Genomic DNA, 18,185 nt, shown 5'->3' with positions numbered 1-18,185 from the left:
CAGCACAGACAGCACAGACAGCACAGATTGCACAGACAGCACAGACAGCACAGATTGCACAGACAGCACAGACAGCACAGACAGCACGGATTGCACAGACAGCACAGACAGCACAGACAGCACAGACAGCACAGATTGCACAGACAGCACAGATTGCACAGACAGCACAGACAGCACAGATTGCACAGACAGCACAGACAGCACAGACAGCACAGATTGCACAGACAGCACAGACAGCACAGACAGCACAGATTGCACAGACAGCACAGACAGCACAGATTGCACAGACAGCACAGACAGCACAGATTGCACAGACAGCACAGATTGCACAGACAGCACAGACAGCACGGACAGCACGGACAGCACGGACAGCACAGACAGCACAGACAGCACAGATTGCACAGACAGCACAGATTGCACAGACAGCACAGACAGCACGGACAGCACGGACAGCACGGACAGCACAGACAGCACAGACTGCACAGACAGCACAGACAGCACAGACAGCACAGACAGCACAGACAGCACAGATTGCACAGACAGCACAGACAGCACAGACAGCACAGATTGCACAGACAGCACAGACAGCACAGACAGCACAGACAGCACAGACAGCACGGACAGCACGGACAGCACGGACAGCACGGACAGCACAGACAGCACAGACTGCACAGACAGCACAGACAGCACAGACAGCACAGATTGCACAGACAGCACAGACAGCACGGACAGCACGGACAGCACGGACAGCACGGACAGCACAGACAGCACAGACTGCACAGACTGCACAGACAGCACAGACAGCACAGACAGAACAGACAGCACAGACAGAACAGACAGCACAGACAGCACAGACAGCACAGACAGCACAGATTGCACAGACAGCACAGACAGCACGGACAGCACGGACAGCACGGACAGCACGGACAGCACAGACAGCACAGACTGCACAGACTGCACAGACAGCACAGACAGCACAGACAGCACAGACAGAACAGACAGCACAGACAGAACAGACAGCACAGATAGCACAGACAGCACAGACAGCACAGACAGCACAGATAGCACAGACAGCACAGACAGCACAGACAGCACAGACACACACACACACAGACACACACACATGCACACGCACACACACACGCACACGCACACACACACACACACGCACACACACATGCAAACACAAACACACACACACACACACCTCTGAAGAGAGACAGATTACCGATCAGTGGAGGGTATCTGACCAGGTGAAATTTTGCTCCCCTAGAGAACACTGCTTCCCCATCACAGGAAGTCCTAGTCTGGTCCTCTGGGCTCAGTGTTATGTCCCCCCTGGTACATCCAGATCCAGGAAATAAAACTGACTGACAGATCCAGTCACACAGGAAGAAACAGAAAACAGGACAAGTTGATTTGATAATGCTACAGAAAGACTGATGCCTCCTCTCTCTTTCACACTCTATTTTCTCTCTCTCTCTCTCTCTCTCTCTCTCTCTCTCTCCCTCCCTCTCACTCTCTCTCTCTCTCTGTGTCTGTTTCTGTCCTCGCTCTAGCTCGTTCCACATCCACACATCCACACAAACACACTCATAAATACAGATCTCCATCTGCTGCCGCCCCCTTGCCTTCTCCCTGCCCACCTCATGAATTATTCATGGCCCCTCCCCCACGCTTGCTCAGAAACACACGCGTGCACAATCGTTCACACACATACTCACACACACACACACACACACATAGAAAGAGACATATAAACACACACATTGACACAAACTCACACATGTGCATGCACTATCACACACACACAGCCAAAACCAGTCAAAGACACAAAAATACATCTACACACAAGCACGCTCAAGCACACACACGCATACATAGACAAAGACATAAAAGCGCAAACACACACATCATCCATGCGTGAACACACATGCAGAGCACACTCGCACGTATAAGACACAGTCAATCGTGCATGAACACACACACACATCACAAACAAACACACACACACACCCAGGCTCGTCCATGCGTACTGCTCTGAGGCGTAGCAACCCACCGAGGTAGACCCTCAACTGGGGAGGATTACGTGGTTCTTATGGTCGACCCTGACACGGCTGGACGTGGGGTCAGGTGGCCAGAGATAGAGGGAGCGTGTGGTGTGTTTCTCAGGAGAGAGTGTGTGCACACGTGCGGGGTCCTGGGTGCGTGCGTGTGTAGATGGGGCAGTTAGGGCGAAGAATGTGTGTGTTTGGGTGTGTGTGTTTGGGTATTCTGTTGTGTGAGGGGGTGGGGGTTATCTAAGCATAGAGGCCATAGGGGCATGTTAAATATCCCCAACAGTGTCTTGAGTAGGCTGGGGGGTCACAGAAGAGCAGCAAGATGAGAGGGGGACGGGGACGGGGGACGGGGGTGTAAAGAAAGCAATAGTGTGTTGTTTAATCAGATTGGAGGGTGAAGGAGATTTGGGGAGGGGGGGGTGAAGGTGTAGAAATCCCCTTGTGGCGTCTGGGTTTGACCTCCTCACCTCCCGTCTGTCTACCGCTCGCTCAGCCCATCCTCACCCAATCAACCGCTCCGGAACACCCTTACCCAACCAATCAATAACCCCCACCCCACCAGTAACACACTAAATCGCTAACCTAACAACAGCCCACCTCCAACCACAACCCCCCCCCCCCCCCACACACACACACACACACACATACTTAGAGATATGCACAAACAGAGAAACACTTACCCGCGTGCACGGACACAGATACACAAACACACTTTCTCTTGACTGACTGATTCTGTTGCTTCGCACCAGAAACACACACAAGAAGAGACAAAAGCACTCACAACACACGCCAGAAAATGGTGACAGTGGCTTATAGTATAGAGCTATGGGAGACTGCTTGAGCGTACATCGAAGAGTTTTGATGAAGAAATGCTTTGGTTGATTGTTGTGATCACAACCACTTGTTGTAATGTCTATCTTCCTCCAAGAGTATGTGTTTATCAACATCAGAGTTTAAGAGGCTGTGTAAGTAGCTGATTCACGCTGTAGCTAGAGTGGTAAAATTAGACAGCAGGAGTCGTCTATGATATTAGCGTCTCTCTCTAGCTATGAGGGTGAGATAGATGGAGGATTTACCCAAGAAAGAATATATATTGGGGGGGGGGGGGGAGAGAGAGAGAGAGAGAGAGAGAGAGACGAGTCCCACGTCAGAGTTTTATGCAGCATAGACAGTATAAAGGACGACAGATCTAAAATAACTGGGCTCACTCTTTGCCAGGGGCCAAGTGATAATTAACTGTGTGGTCGACCCCTTTATCTCAAACATGCACATACACACACACGTTACCCCATCCCATGATATCTTCCGGTTATTGAACCCTGTATGGGTCCATTCACCCTGGGCGATTTATACTGCAATTCCCTTTAATCAACAAAGACAAGTCAGTAGACACACACAGACATACACACAACGATCGCAGGCCTCTGAAAGTGGACATAAGTGACTCATTATTGTCCTCCCATTAATGAGTAAGTAAATCAAATGTTCAGATGAGCAGATCAGAGCATCAGGGGCATGATTAGAATGATGATCTGGAACAGGAGAATGCTTCCTGCTTTCCCACTCTGACCTTGTCTGATGACTCAGGTCTTCTTTGGTTCAAGGGGTCAAATAAAAGGAGCCATATATTGAACAGACGTATTATTTATCTGGCTAATAGAAATAGAAAGGTTGTTAAAGGTGAACTCTACGAGTCCCGGTGCCCTAGTGTCTCTCTCTATCGCTCTCTAGGTCAACAACCAACAGTGGATGAGCAGCACTGGTACAACTTCAGCTCCAGTCCTGCCTAGAGGGCCAAAGCAATCTCTGTCTGCTAGTTCTCACTACTCATTAGCACAGTCAGTGGGAGTCATGTAAAAGAGTTTTGAGCACCTGGGAAAGCTATTTATAGTGTATTCAGAAAGTATTCAAAATAGTTATTTTCCTCGTCAATCTACACACAATACCCCATAATGACAAAGTGAAAACAGTTTTTTTTTTACTCCTCAGTAAAAGCCACATGACAGCCTGCTTGGAGTTTGCCAAAACGCACTTAAAGGAGCATCATAACCTAGAAGACTAAAGGCTGTAATCGCTGCCAAAGGTGCTTCAACAAATTGCTGAGTAAAGGGTCTGAATACGTAGGTAAATGTGATATTCCCCTTTTTTTATTTGTAATAAGCTGTTTTTGCTTCGTCATGATGGGGTTTTGTGTGTAGATAAGGAAAACAAACAATTTGATACATTTTAAATGTAACAAAATGTGGAAAAAAAGTCGTGGTCTGACAACTTCCCAAATGCACTGTATATCTAATCCATGGTCATTATCATTATATTACTGTAGCTCTAGACATCCATTAGCTTCAGGTGTCACATTTGACCATTTCATTCCCTTGGTGAGATCAATGTACTATTGACAGGAGTGTGTATTGTTATTCATGGTTAAAATGGTTGAAAAAAATCCTTGAAAGAAACAAAGAAAAATGTGCTGTAGCCCAACACACACACACACACACACACACACACACATACACACACACACACACACACAGCTGGTTGTATTCTCGCTGTGGGTCTGTCTGAAAGCCACAATGGGTTTTCCCTAATGGTGGAGGGAGAATGTATCACATTCCGTCTCTACTGACGTCTGTAGTGTGGGCTCCAGAAGTTATTGGGGTGGTCAATGGGGCTCTGTGTAAAGGGTTTGCATATAGAGAAGAGGGAACACATCGGGGGCAAAGAGACTGAACACAAGTGTCCGAGTGTCCAAGCTTGTTTACTTGTACAGTACGTACAAGTCGAGCAAAGAAGCCAAGGCGTGCGTGCGTGCACACACACACTCACACACACACACACACACACACACACACACACACACACACACACACTCTCACACACACAGACAGATGGTTGAACATAAAAGGCCCCTTGTCTCATTGGCATCAGGTACCACGCTAATTGAGCTGTTTAAATATTTAAAGCGACAGAGAGAGGGAATAAAAGAACAGAGGGAGGGGGTAGCCTAAAATTAGGGAGGGTGAGAGCCGGAGGAGGATAGAGGGGAGAGAGAGAGACGAGTCCGAAATCAGGGTTTTAGAGGAATAGAGAGCCCCTTGTTGTTTTCGCGCAGAGAGAAAGAGATAGAATCGAGACATGATCATGGAAAACAAGCTATAAAGAGAACAGAGATGAGAGGGAGAAAAACAAAAATTTGGAGCACTAGCTAACAGCATTACATGGTGTTTAACCCGGCTGGACCCCTGGAGCGGAACACTGAGTGATAAACAGTATGTCCCAGAAGCCGTTGTTTATCTCCCAGTATCTCTCAACTGGACAGAGAGGGGCTTCATTAGCAACTAACAACGGGGTTAGGAGATGTGTTTGTGTGTGTGTGTGTGTGTGTGTGTGTTTGTGTGGCCTGATAACGGCACAAGAGGACTGAAGCATAATTACAAGAACGCTGTGTGAGCACGTGAACCACAAGAGTTTTAGTCACGCTCAGAATTGGCATACACACAAGCTTTATAGCACTTTACAAGCCCTTATAAGCATGACATAACGGGTGTTTACGCATTCAAGTGCACATCGTTTACTAAGGGCGATGCTTGAAACGTTGAACCACAAACTCACCAAAATCAAAACTATGTTTCTACAGCACATGTGCAGCTGCTCAAGGCTACTGTGACTATGACTGACTGTCAAAACATTTACACAACATTGACGGTTTAAATAAGCATAAAACACGAGGCATTTTGCCTAGACTCAGTGACACACTGAATTCCAACAAGATCTCGGAGTTTCCCGTATTATCGATGAACGATCTCATTTTGACTCATTCATTCCTCGTGGTTACAGGATCTAAACAGAAACAAATGAAAGGTTGACAGTTTAGGCATGAATTCCAAGTGGTTAAGGTTAGGGCTATGGTTTGGGGTGGTCTTAAAACAAAACGAATTAAGAACAAAGCACTGTTTCCATCAACTGTTAGCAAGTATTCTCATGGCTTGATAGAGCATTGTGACCTGATGTCTGAGCTGCAATGCTCCGAGCATCATGAGTTTGCGCTCAGTGCTGGGCATTTGTTTTTCCAAAATGTTTGTGCGCGCCGAGGAAGGCACATATTAACATTTTCGGGGGCCTTTTCAAACGTCCGAAATCGAAGTCTATTCCTAGTGATCAGGCTGCTGAATTCAGTGTTGGGTAAATCCATTTGAATTCAGTGTTGGGTAAATCCATTTGAATTCAGTGTTGGGTAAATCCATTTGAATTCAGTGTTGGGTAAATCCATTTGAATTCAGTGTTGGGTAAATCCATTTGAATTCAGTGTTGGGTAAATCCATTTGAATTCAGTGTTGGGTAAATCCATTTGAATTCAGTGTTGGGTAAATCCATTTGAATTCAGTGTTGGGTACATCCATTTGAATTCAGTGTTGGGTAAATCCATTTGAATTCAGTGTTGGGTACATCCATTTGAATTCAGTGTTGGCTCACTTTTTGACAGCAGCCCTTTTGATTTGAATAAAACCTTCCATACTATTTGCCCGTTGTAGAAGTGTTCAGAAAGTGACTTTTTTGGACCTGAATGTCAAAACATTCAAGAGATTTAAAGTGCTCAAAGTTGACCCGTTTTGCCTACCCCGCCTTACCCTGAGACATCCATGTCTTCATCGCTGGGAAAGGTAAACGGTGGGAAATGATATCATTTAAAAGCTTAAGAAACAGGGTTGTCAAACTATTTCATGATTTGCTGCTGAAAAAAAAAAAATATTTACCATTAAAGAGGTTAAAGTCAATTTGACTTCATCTGAGGTTTCTGTGTTTCTGTGCCCGCCATCGGTTGAGACACGACATGCCCTTGAATACAGGGCGGGTGTCGTGTTTAGGCTGATAAATGTACTAAAATGGGAATCCAATTGAAACGTTCAAATGATACCACAAAAACGGTTGGAGGTCCAGACGTAAGTAAATGACGTGAATGGGGCCATCTTTGTGGTAGCAATTAGAAAGTTACAATTTCAACTCAATTCACATTTGAATGATGTACCAGATAAATTGGTCTGAAGGGATAGGTCCATTCTATGAATTGCATTTCTATGATTGAAATGGGTCGATTTGAGCACTGTCCCTTAATGTTTTGGCATCCAGGTCTAAAAAAGTAACTTTCTGACCCCTGCTTCCATGGGCAAACATGTAGGGAATGTTTTGTTTCAAAACAAATGGGATACTGTCAAAAAAGGGATTGAATTCAAATGGATTTACCCTGTGTGATGTCTTGCCGTGTAACATCTAGGCTAACTGGCAGGTGTGTGGCTGCAGTGGTTGTATATAATTTTAAAGGACTTGTTAAATGAATGGTCATTTGTTGAAGTGTGTTATCCTAACATGGCTGCAGCTCCAGTAAGTCTGACTTTAGATCTTTATTGCGTGTAGGCCATTCCAAATAGCCAGCACACAGCCAGAGATGAAACAGCATCACTAACTAGCGTGCAGCACTGTCACCCCAGGACACTGACCTCCAGGGCAGCAGGTGACAGGTCAGCGGGCTGAGCCCAGAGTGGAGAGCCCTAGGTGGGGCTGCTGGGCAGCTGGGCAGCTGGGCACTCTGCTGGAGGGTCTGGAGGGCTGCCTTCTCTCCATTCAGCTCCAGGGCTTTCAATGAAGCACCACACTGGGCAGGAGGACAGCCAAGGGACACATGAATCATACACACACAGAGGCAGGCAGGCACACACAAACACAAGCATAGACACACACACACACACAAGCACAGGCGTGCAAACACACACCAGTGCACGGAAGTAAGCAGGCACAATTCTTTTTTATTTCCATGTCAACTGAATGAGACCATAAACCCTGTGCGTGTCCAATCCACTTCCTTGTTCTATTAGGAGATACTGTATAACAGACCTGTGCTTGAAAAGGAGCATCCTGGCCTGGCTTCTTTAGATCAATGTTACAGTCACATGTCTCTGGGTAACGACCACCGCCTCTTCCTGGACCAGGACATACTGACCTGACTGACCGGGTTGTCTGATGCTGTTTGTGACCGAGACATGACCGCTCACCAAAGGGACACAGTGTGCTCAGCTGGCGTACATACACACACACACACACACACACACACACACACACACACACACACACACACACACACACACACACACACACACACACGCACACGCCTTCCTGAGGTGTGTTATCACAGTACGCACAGTCACTGCTGTTGCATGAAAACCACAGAACTACTAGGGTTAATAGAAAGAGTAAGCAGCCAGAGACAAAGAGAGAAAGGATCATGTAGTCCAGACAGAGAGCGAGAGAAAGAGAGAGAGAGAGTAAGAGAGAGAGAGAGAGCGAGAGAGAGAGGGAGAGAGAGAGGGAGAGAGAGAGAGAGAGAGAGGGAGAGAGAGAGGGAGAGAGAGAGGGAGAGAGGGAGAGAGAGGGAGAGAGAGGGAGAGAGAGAGAGAGGGGGGGAGAGGGGGAGAGAGAAGAAAGAGAAAGATAGAGACGGAACAAGCCTAGCCAGTAATTGGGTAAGCGTTGTCGTGACTACAGTGATGCTCAACAGGCCCCTCTTACAAATGGCTTCCTGTTGATCTGTCAGCAGCAGCGGAAGGTCCACAAACACAGACCTGACAGACACAGGACAACAGATGAACGTGGAGAGGAAAGGACTCACTAGACTCTTTGTTGAACTCATGATAATGTGCTCTCTTGCTGTCTTAATGAATGGGGTGTAGGGCTAATGAATTGTCAAGAGCCATTTTCTGTTGGATAAATGTCAATGTAAATAATGTAATTTAGACAAACCGCAGAACAATCACCTTGCCCGTTACTACAGATTGAAAAACACTATGTGAATGGAGCAGGGAAACACAATAATACTCCAGTAACACATGACACCACAATGACTAGGTCATCATAAGGCAGTTAGAGAGGAGAGAGAGGGGGGGGGGGGGGGAGAGACAGAGGGAGAGAGAGAGAGAGAGAGAGAGAGAGAGAGAGAGAGAGAGAGAGAGGGAGAGAGAGAGAGGGAGAGGGAGAGAGAGATACAGAGGGAGAGAGAGAGAGAGAGAGAGGGAACCTGGCTCTAAAGAGATGACAGGCTATGTGCACACTACCCACAAAATGAGGTGGAAACAGATGCACTTCCTAACCTCCTGTCCAACGTATGACCATATTAGAGAGACATATTTCCCTCAGATTACACAGATCCACAAAGAATTCGAAAACATATCCAATTTTGATAAACTCCCATATCTACTGGGTGAAATTCCACAGTGTGCCATCACAGCAGCAAGATTTGTGACCTGTTGCCACAAGAAAAGGGCAACCAGTGAAGAACAAACACCATTGTAAATACAACCCATATTTATGCTTATTTATTTTCCCTTGTGTTCTTTAACCATTTGTACATTGTTACAACACTGTATATATATATATATATATATATATATATGTATAATATGACATTTGTAATGTCTTTACTGTTTTGAAATGTCTGTATGTGTAATGTTTACTGTTAATTGTTATTGTTTATTTCACTTTTGTATATTATCTACCTCACTTGCTTTGGCAATGTTAACACATGTTTCCCATGCCAATAAAGCCCCTTGAATTGAATTGAATTGAGAGGGGGGAGGAGAGAGAGAGAGGGGGAGAGAGAGACAGAGGGAGAGAGAGAGGGGGTAAGAAAGAGACAGAGACAGGGACAGAGAGAGAGAGGGGGAAGAGAGAGACAGAGGGAGAGAGAGGGGGGGGTAAGAAAGAGACCGAGACAGGGACAGAGAGAGAGAGAGGGGGAAGAGAGACAGATAGATAGAGAGAGAGAGAGAGAGAGAGAGAGAGAGGGAGAGAGAGAGAGAGAAAGGGAGACAGAGAAAGAGAGAGAGAGAGAGAGAGGGGGAGAGAGAGAGAGGCAGAGAGCGGGAGAGCGTCCTTTAATTACGGCACTGCAAACATGTTTTACACACACACTCAGTGACAGCAGGCCATGTCTGCCAGCATGTGTGTTTGTCTTGAGACTGCGTGTCAGTCAAACACCAGCTGTTACGTGGCGCCTTATTGTCTGACCCTTGGCCCTCTGTCTTAAGAAGCAGCCCTCACCACACACACACACACACACACACACACAAGCGATGTGTATTTGAAATTATTTTACTATTCAAATAATATCGTGACATTTTTTCAGACATCCAGATAGTCAAAGTTCAAAACTACAATAAATGATACAAATATTTTGCTATTGACTATCTACCAATCAGAATGACGCGATAGAACATAATCTGTTACAAATAACCTTTCTGTTGAGTGTTATTATTCAAAACAAATGTACACTCACTCAAGTAATCGAATACTAACATTTGCATATCCACGCACACGCACACACACACACACACACACACACACACACACACACACACACACACACACACACACACACACAGTGTGTCTTAAGAGGCCAAAGAGCAACAGGAGGTGCGGTCGTTTCGTCAGTTAATAACTGTCGGGGCCAGAAGGCCAGGAGGTGGGCAGGGTCAGAGCGGAGGGCCAGGGCGCCTGCCAGCATGCTTCCTTTATGCCTCCTCCTTACCCGCATCTGACATAAGGATCATATGAACACAGGGTCATACACATACGGTCATACAACACACTTTCTTGTCTCCTTCTCTCCCCATTTCTTATGCTCACATAAACACTGGTTAAGTCACACACATATTCATACCGACTCACACACACCTGATAGAGCTTTCTCAAACACTTAGGCCTAAGTGCACACCAACACACACACACACACACACACACACACACACAAACACACACAAACACACACAAACATCCCCAGCAGCAGTGTATGAAGGAACAATGGCGGCAGTAGCAGTTGGGGAGCAGGAGCCTGAGGAGGACAGAGAGAGGCCGGCATGTCTAATGATCAGCCAACCAAGATAACACAGGACAGGACTGGACTGACTCTGACTGGCCATCTGTAGCGTGGGCCATCTGCAACATCTGCCCCAATCAATTTCACATTTACACACACACACACACACACACAGCGTGTAGTGAGTACGGCTCAGTACATCACTGTGGCCAAGCTTCCTGCCATCCAGAAACCTCTATATCAGGCGGTGTCAGAGGAAGGCCTTAAACATTGTCAATGACTTCAACCACCCAAGTCATAGACTGCTTTCTCTGCTACCTTAATTTGTAATTGTAAAGATATATTTATTTGTATTTTTATTATGGCTGCAGAGATTTTAAACAGCCTATCACTCAAATATTGTTGCTTTAAATAAGTGCACGTGCAAGCACTCTCTCGCAATCTTATCAACTCGTTTCAAGTGACATCCTGTTCAAGATTGATATATATATATATATATATATATATATATATATATATATATATATATATATATATATATATATATATATGTATATAGCCATATATATAGTTGTCCCACGCTACCTCTTTCAGATAATACATTCAATGCAGTATTAGCCTTATATTTAGCTAATGAATGATGCGTTATGCATAATCTTCTAATTTATAGCCTCTGTCTCTTGCGCAATAAGCACACACCTGTGCTCTGCTGGCATCTCTCCTTAAAAAATTGCTCCTTAGCTCTTGGAGTCCCATTCAAGAAAAGCTAGACTAGAATAGCTTGCTGGACATGATTGTTTTTTTGCATTTCTTATACCAATAGACTATTCTAAGAGGGATGCAAGCTCTTGTTTGCAAGGCGCTACAGAGTTCGGCCCAGTACCTCACTGGGACCAAGCTTCCTGCCATCCAGGACCTCTATAACAGGCGGTGTCAGGAAGACCCTAAAGACTCCAGCCACCCTAATCATAGACTGTTCTCACTGCTACCACGTGGCAAGCAGTGCCGTAGCGCCAAGTCGATATCCAAAAGGCTCCTTAACAGGTTCTACCCCTCAGCCATAAGACTGCTAAACTTCTTATGAAACGGCTACCCAGAATAATTGCACTGACTCCCCTATTTCTTTTTTTTTTTACGTTGTTGCTACTCACGGTTTATTATCTATGCATAGTCACTTTACCCCTACCTCCATGTACATATTACCTCAATTACTTCAACTAACCTGTACCCCAGGACATTGACTCGGTAGCGGTACTTTCATTGTGTTACTTTTTTAAAAACTTTAGTTTATTTAGTAAATATTTTCTGAACTCTTATTTTTCTGAAAACTGCATTGTTGGTTAAGGGCTTGTAAAGTAAGCATTTCACGATAAGGTCTACTCGGCACATGTGACACATTCAAGTCAAATCCAATCAAATTGTATGGTAAATACAGCAGCCAATAGAACTCGAGGGTAGTTTGGTAGAAGAGTGACGTGCAATGGTGGTAGGCTATAGCATGTATTTATTCAGACCCATGACTATTCAATCTTTGTGAAAGCCTTCTGCATCTAATTTCAGTCGTATATTATTCAAGGGTGTCATTAGGATGAAACGTCTTTCATTTAACTGTTGAAAGCGAGGAAGGAATGAAGCAACAATAGAGAGAGCAAGGGGAGGTAGGCTAAAAACATCAGGGGAAATAGTCTGAAACATAGATGCGCCAGCCTAATAATTAAACAAATAGGCCCAATTATATTTCAAAATTCAAATAAAATTCGCTAGCCTATACATGTAACTTTGTAGGCAGCATGTGCTTTTTTGAATTTTCGATCAAAGCTCGATCAAATCCAGACAGGCCTATTTATATGCTTTATAATCCTTTTGAATGACACTTCCGGTTTTTGTCGGGAAATACCAGGTTACCCGGGAGATACGTGATTTATTCTCGTGATGGAACATTTGTAAAATATCAGGAAAATATTCAACCCTAACACACATACCCAGGTACATTTTGTACACAGAAACAATGTGTGTGTCACGCCCTGACCATAGAGAGCCTTTTATTCTCTATGGTGGTTAGGTCGGGGTGTGACTAGGGTGGGTTATCTAGGTTATTGTATGTCTATGTTGGCCTGGTATGGTTCCCAATCAGAGACAGCTGTTTATCGTTGTCTCTGATTGGGGATCATATGTAGGCAGCCATTTCCCCCACTGTGTTTTGTGGGATCTTATTTGTGTGTGGTGGCCTGTGAGCACGCCATGACGTCACGGTTCGTTTCATTTCAATTAAACATGTGGAACTCTACGTACGCTGCGCCTTGGTTATAATGATTGTGAAAGTACAGCGGCTAAGGGACATATCGAAACAATATCTATTCCAAACATGTTCTATTGGAAAGACATGGCGAAAACACCAGTCAATGCATGTGTCTGAGAGTTGGTGACAGACTTGGTGCATAATATGCGTGAGGCCTGTATGTCAACATGGTGGGGAACAGAACTATGTAACTAAAGGCGGCTTACTCCTGGGCTAAAGAAGACGAACTCTGAGAATATGGGCTGGGCTACGAACTATCTATCATAACGTGACACATTTCTAATAACGGCTAGATTACTGTGAGGGGGATTCTATATTCACATACTGAGAGCAGTGAAAATATGAAAACATGAATGGGCAGATAGCCAGTGACATTTTCCTCCATTTCTCCCGACACAAACTGACCAATAGGCTTCTAAGTTTATTGTTTGCCAATCATTTACTGCTAACCTAACTATGCTATTGCTAGTTCCATCAAACGTTGTGTTTTGTATTATAAAGAACAGCTGCCACATTCTGGTAATCATATCAGTTCGTTTAACTTCATATTTGTTTTGGTTCCCCCCGTCAACCATCTACTCACTGCTGCTATGAACTCGCTCCTCCTAGTCGAGTGGATACACATTTTTATCCACAGGTTGCACGTTTCTCCGGTTTAAGCGGTGTTTATTATCACTGTTCATTACGTCTGGTTAGAGCAGGTCCTTTTACGATGCCCGTTCTCCTTATTCAGGGAGAGCTGTTGGCGAGGTGACATGTTGTCACAGAGCTTTATTGTGAGTATATGACGCTTTTGCCTTTTCCCCTCAAGTCAAGGTAATTTCTATTGGCTAAATGTTTATTGTTTTTTTCAAATCAAGGAACGTTTGTCAGCAAATTGTTTTCATTACAAAAAATGTTAATAAACTATCTGGATCAAGTTTGCATCATTACCTGCAATATAAATACACCTCAATCATGTCCTCTATCATAGCAGTGCCACTAATTGTATGAATTCTCCCTCTCTATCTTTCACTCTCCTTCAGAAACACAAATTGTATATGTACAGTGAGCTCCAAAAGTATTGGGACAGTGACAAATGTTTTGTTGTTTTGGCTCTGTACTCCAGCACGTTGGATTTTAAATTATACAATTATTATGAAGTTAAAGTGCTGACTGTCAGCTTTCATTTGAGGGTATCTTATCCATATTGGGTGAACTGTTAGGAAATTACAGTACTTTTTGTGCATATTCCCCCCATTTTGGAGGACTAAAAGTATTGGGACAAATTCACTTGTATGTGTATTAAAATAGTGAAACGCTTATTTGGTCACGTATTCCTAGCACGCAATGATTGCATCAAGCTTGTGACTCTACAAACTTGTTGGACGCATTTTCTGATTGTTTTGGTTGTGTTTCAGATTGTTCTGAATGGTAAATCTTTCATGTCATTTTGGAGTCCCTTTTATTGTAAATAAGAATAGAATATGTTTCTGAACACTTCTACATTAAAATGGATGCTACCATGATTACAGATAGACCTGAATGAGTTGTGGATAATGATGAGTGAGAAAGTTACAGACGCTAAACTCTCACCATTACAATAACAGGAGGGGGTGGGGTATAATATTTGTGCTCCTGTAACTTTCTCATTCATCATTATTCATGATTCATTCAGGACTATCCGTAACCATGGTAGCATCCATATTAATGTAGAAGTGTTTAGAAACATATTCTATTCTTATTTGACAATTAAACTGATTGTTTTGGTTGTGTTTCAGATTGTTCTGAATGGTAAATGTTTTATGTCATTTTGGAGGCACTTTTATTGTTGATAACAATAGAATATGTTTCAGAACACCAATAGCCTATCAGATTTACAATCATTAAAAATACATGTTATACCCCTTGACAAGAATAGGACTTGGAAATATGGAAGTATAGATTAGCCAAACCGTTTTACCTGAGCATAACCCCAAAACGAAGGACATATTAGCCAGCCATACTGGGTTGTTTATGATTTTGTTGTCATGGAGGACTGACTGGGCACATTGATTCGAGTTGAAAAATAAATGCTACGCTCATGGAATGGCATGCTTTGAGCACTATTGAAAAGTGCTATTTAAAAATGAATGTCATATGCTACATTTGCTATAGGTCTATTGTTTACCTTTTTGTTGGTGACACTTTGATATCTTGATAATATGCAGCTGTTTAAAGGGCAAATTCACAGATTAAACAATAACTAAACGGTCGCCCCGCCTCTGAGGGATGGGCCTGGAGAAATGTAACCACTCTCAGACTATTAGCCAGAGCTATGGACTGACCCTCCATGATATCAAAAGCATTGTGTTAACCATGTTATGAGGCTTTAGAGTGTTTGCTTACATTTCCAATGTTTACAAACATTGGAAAAAAACAAGCTTTTTATTTTGGGTTCTCATGGAGTGGGACAGCTGGACTAAGCTCATGAGGAATTTACAAGTTATATTCTTCAATAATCAATGGATATATATATATATATATATATATATATATATATATAATTTCTAAACTCAAAAATGGATGTAGCAACTGCAGGTTGCCCCTTTTGAGTCTATCAAAAGTGTGCGAGTTTGAGCATGTGTCCTTTAGGCCAATGGATTATTTTATATTATCAGTATGAATTAGATTGAGCAATAAAAGCATCACTTTTATTTCATAGGCTGGGATCTGCCCTATGCAGCTGTTGCAAGAGCGCTTGTAACGTTCGTCTGAAGAAGTAGACCAAGGTGCAGCCTGGTAAGTGTTCATGATCTTTACTACTCAGAACACCAAACAAAAACAACAAAAGGAATAACGAACGTCACGTTCTGCAGGCTTCACAGAGCTAACAAAAAACAAGATCCCACAACATAGGTGGGAAAACAGGCTACCTAAGTATGATTCCCAATCAGAGACAACGATAGACAGCTGCCTCTGATTGGGAACCACACTCGAAATACACAACCTAGAATGCCTACCCCACATCACAACCTGACCTCACCAAATAGAGAAATAAAACGGCTCTCTAAGGTCAGGGCGTGACATTACCCCCCCCCCCCCCCCCCCCCCCCCCCAACGGTGCGGACTCCCGGCAGCAAACCTGAACCTATAGGGGAGGGTCCGGGTGGGCATCTACCCTTGGCGGCGGCTCCAGTATGGAGCTTAGCCCCTGCTTCGCCTCTGGCTCCCCCCCACCTTGGTGGCGCCTCTGGTGCGGGGACCCTCGCCACAGGCCCCGGACTGGGGACCGTCGCTGGAGGTTCCGGACTGGAGACCGTCGCTGGAGGCTCCGGACCGCGGTAGGTAGTTCTGTCACGAATGTCGTCAGGGAAATGGTATTTCACCCAATAGATAGTGAGGTGAATCAAAATTGGATTTGTTTTCGAATTCTATGTGGGTCTGTGTAATCTGAGTGAAATATGTGTCTCTAATATGGTTATACATTTGGCAAGAGGTTAGGAAGTGCAGCTCAGTTTCCACCTTCTCTCGAGAGCCAGGTCTGCCTTTGGCAGCCTTTCTCAATGGCAAGGCTATGCTCACTGAGTCTGAACATAGTCAAAGCTTTCCTTCATTTTTGGTCAGTTACATTGGTCAGGTATTTTGCCACTGTGTACTCTCTGTTTAGGGCCAAATAGCATTCTGGTTTGCTCTGGATTTTTGTAAATTCTTTCCAATGTGTCAAGTAATTATCTTTTTGTTTTCTCATGATTTGGTTCTGTCTAATTGTGTTGCTGTCCTGGGGCTCTGTTTGTGAACAGCATGCTTCTCCAGGTTCATTTCTCTGTAGGTGATGGCTTTGTTATGGAAGGTTAGGGAATTGCGTCCTTTTAGGTGGTTGTAGAATTTAATGGCTCTTTTCTGGACTTTAATAATTAGCGGGTATTGGTTGGTGAGCAGACCCCAGACCTCACAACCATAAAGGGCAATAGATTCAAGTATTTTTTGTCAAATCCTAATTGATATCTCGAGGTATGTATCGTTTTTTTTGTGCTCTAGGGCAATGGTGTCGAGATGGAATTTCTATTCGTGGTCGTGGTAACTGGACCTTTTTTGGAATACCATTACTTTTGTCTTACTGAGATTTACTGTCAGGGCCCAGGTCTGACATAATCTGTGCAGAAGATCTAGGTGCTGCTGTAGGCCCTCCTTGGTTAGGGACAGAAGCACCAGGTCAGCAGCAAACAGACATTTGACTTCAGATTATTGTAGGGTGAGGCCGGGTGCTGCAGACTGTTCCAGTGCCCTCGCCAATTGTTGATAAATATGCTGAAGAAGGTGGGTAACCGCACACTTGTTGTTTGTGTACATGTATGTTTTTCCCCAAACACCACTTTCCATCAATTTGTATAGCAGACCCTCATGCCGAATTGAGTTAAAAAAAATATTTAAATCAACAAAGCAGGAGAAGACTTTGCCTTTGTTTTGGTTTGTTTGTTCGTCAATTAGGGTAAGCAGGGTGAATACATGGTCTGTCGTATGGTAATTTGGTAAAAAGCCAATTTGACATTTTTTCAATACATTGTTTTCACTGAGTAAATGGACAAGTCTGCTGTTAATGACAATGCAGAGGATTTTCCCAAGGTTGCTGTTGATGCATATCCCACGGTAATTATTGGGGACAAATTTGTCTCCACTTTTGTGGATTGGGATGGTCAGTCCTTGGTTCCAAATACTGGGGAAGATGCCAGAGCCAAAGATGATGTTAAAGAGTTTAAGTATAGAATTTGTGTTCTGTATATTTTATAATTTCATTGAGGATACCATCAACACCACAGGCCTTTTTGGGTTGGAGGGTTTGTATTTTGTCCTGTAGTTCATTCAATGTAATTGGAGAATCCAGTGGCTTCTGGTAGTCTTTAAAGTTTGATCTTAAGATGTGCATTCAATCGTGTATATGTTTATGCTGTTCGTTCTTTGTTATAGGGCCAAAAACACTTGAGAAGTTGTCACACCCTGGTCAAAG

The 18,185-nt window shown here is 43.9% G+C and overlaps 1 protein-coding gene across 22 annotated transcripts in view; it reads right to left on the bottom strand.

The window, feature by feature from the left end:
- LOC110494059 (neurofascin) overlaps positions 1–18,185 on the bottom strand; it is a 154,940-nt gene that overhangs the window by 94,145 nt on the left and 42,610 nt on the right. For 2 of the 22 annotated variants that reach the window (XM_036950098.1, XM_036950102.1), the window contains exon 1: positions 1,229–1,567. The exons of 19 other annotated variants lie outside the window; for them this stretch is intronic. The gene's annotated coding sequence lies outside the window, so the exon portion shown is untranslated. Of the gene's footprint in view, positions 1–1,207; positions 1,568–18,185 lie in introns of those variants that run through there. One more of the 22 variants, XM_036950100.1, reaches the window with a different exon arrangement.

Source organism: Oncorhynchus mykiss, chromosome 17 (assembly GCF_013265735.2).
Source record: "Oncorhynchus mykiss isolate Arlee chromosome 17, USDA_OmykA_1.1, whole genome shotgun sequence".
NCBI lineage: Eukaryota > Metazoa > Chordata > Actinopteri > Salmoniformes > Salmonidae > Oncorhynchus > Oncorhynchus mykiss.
Note: the sequence above shows the minus strand (reverse complement) of the source record. Positions and strands in the feature narration are given on the sequence as shown.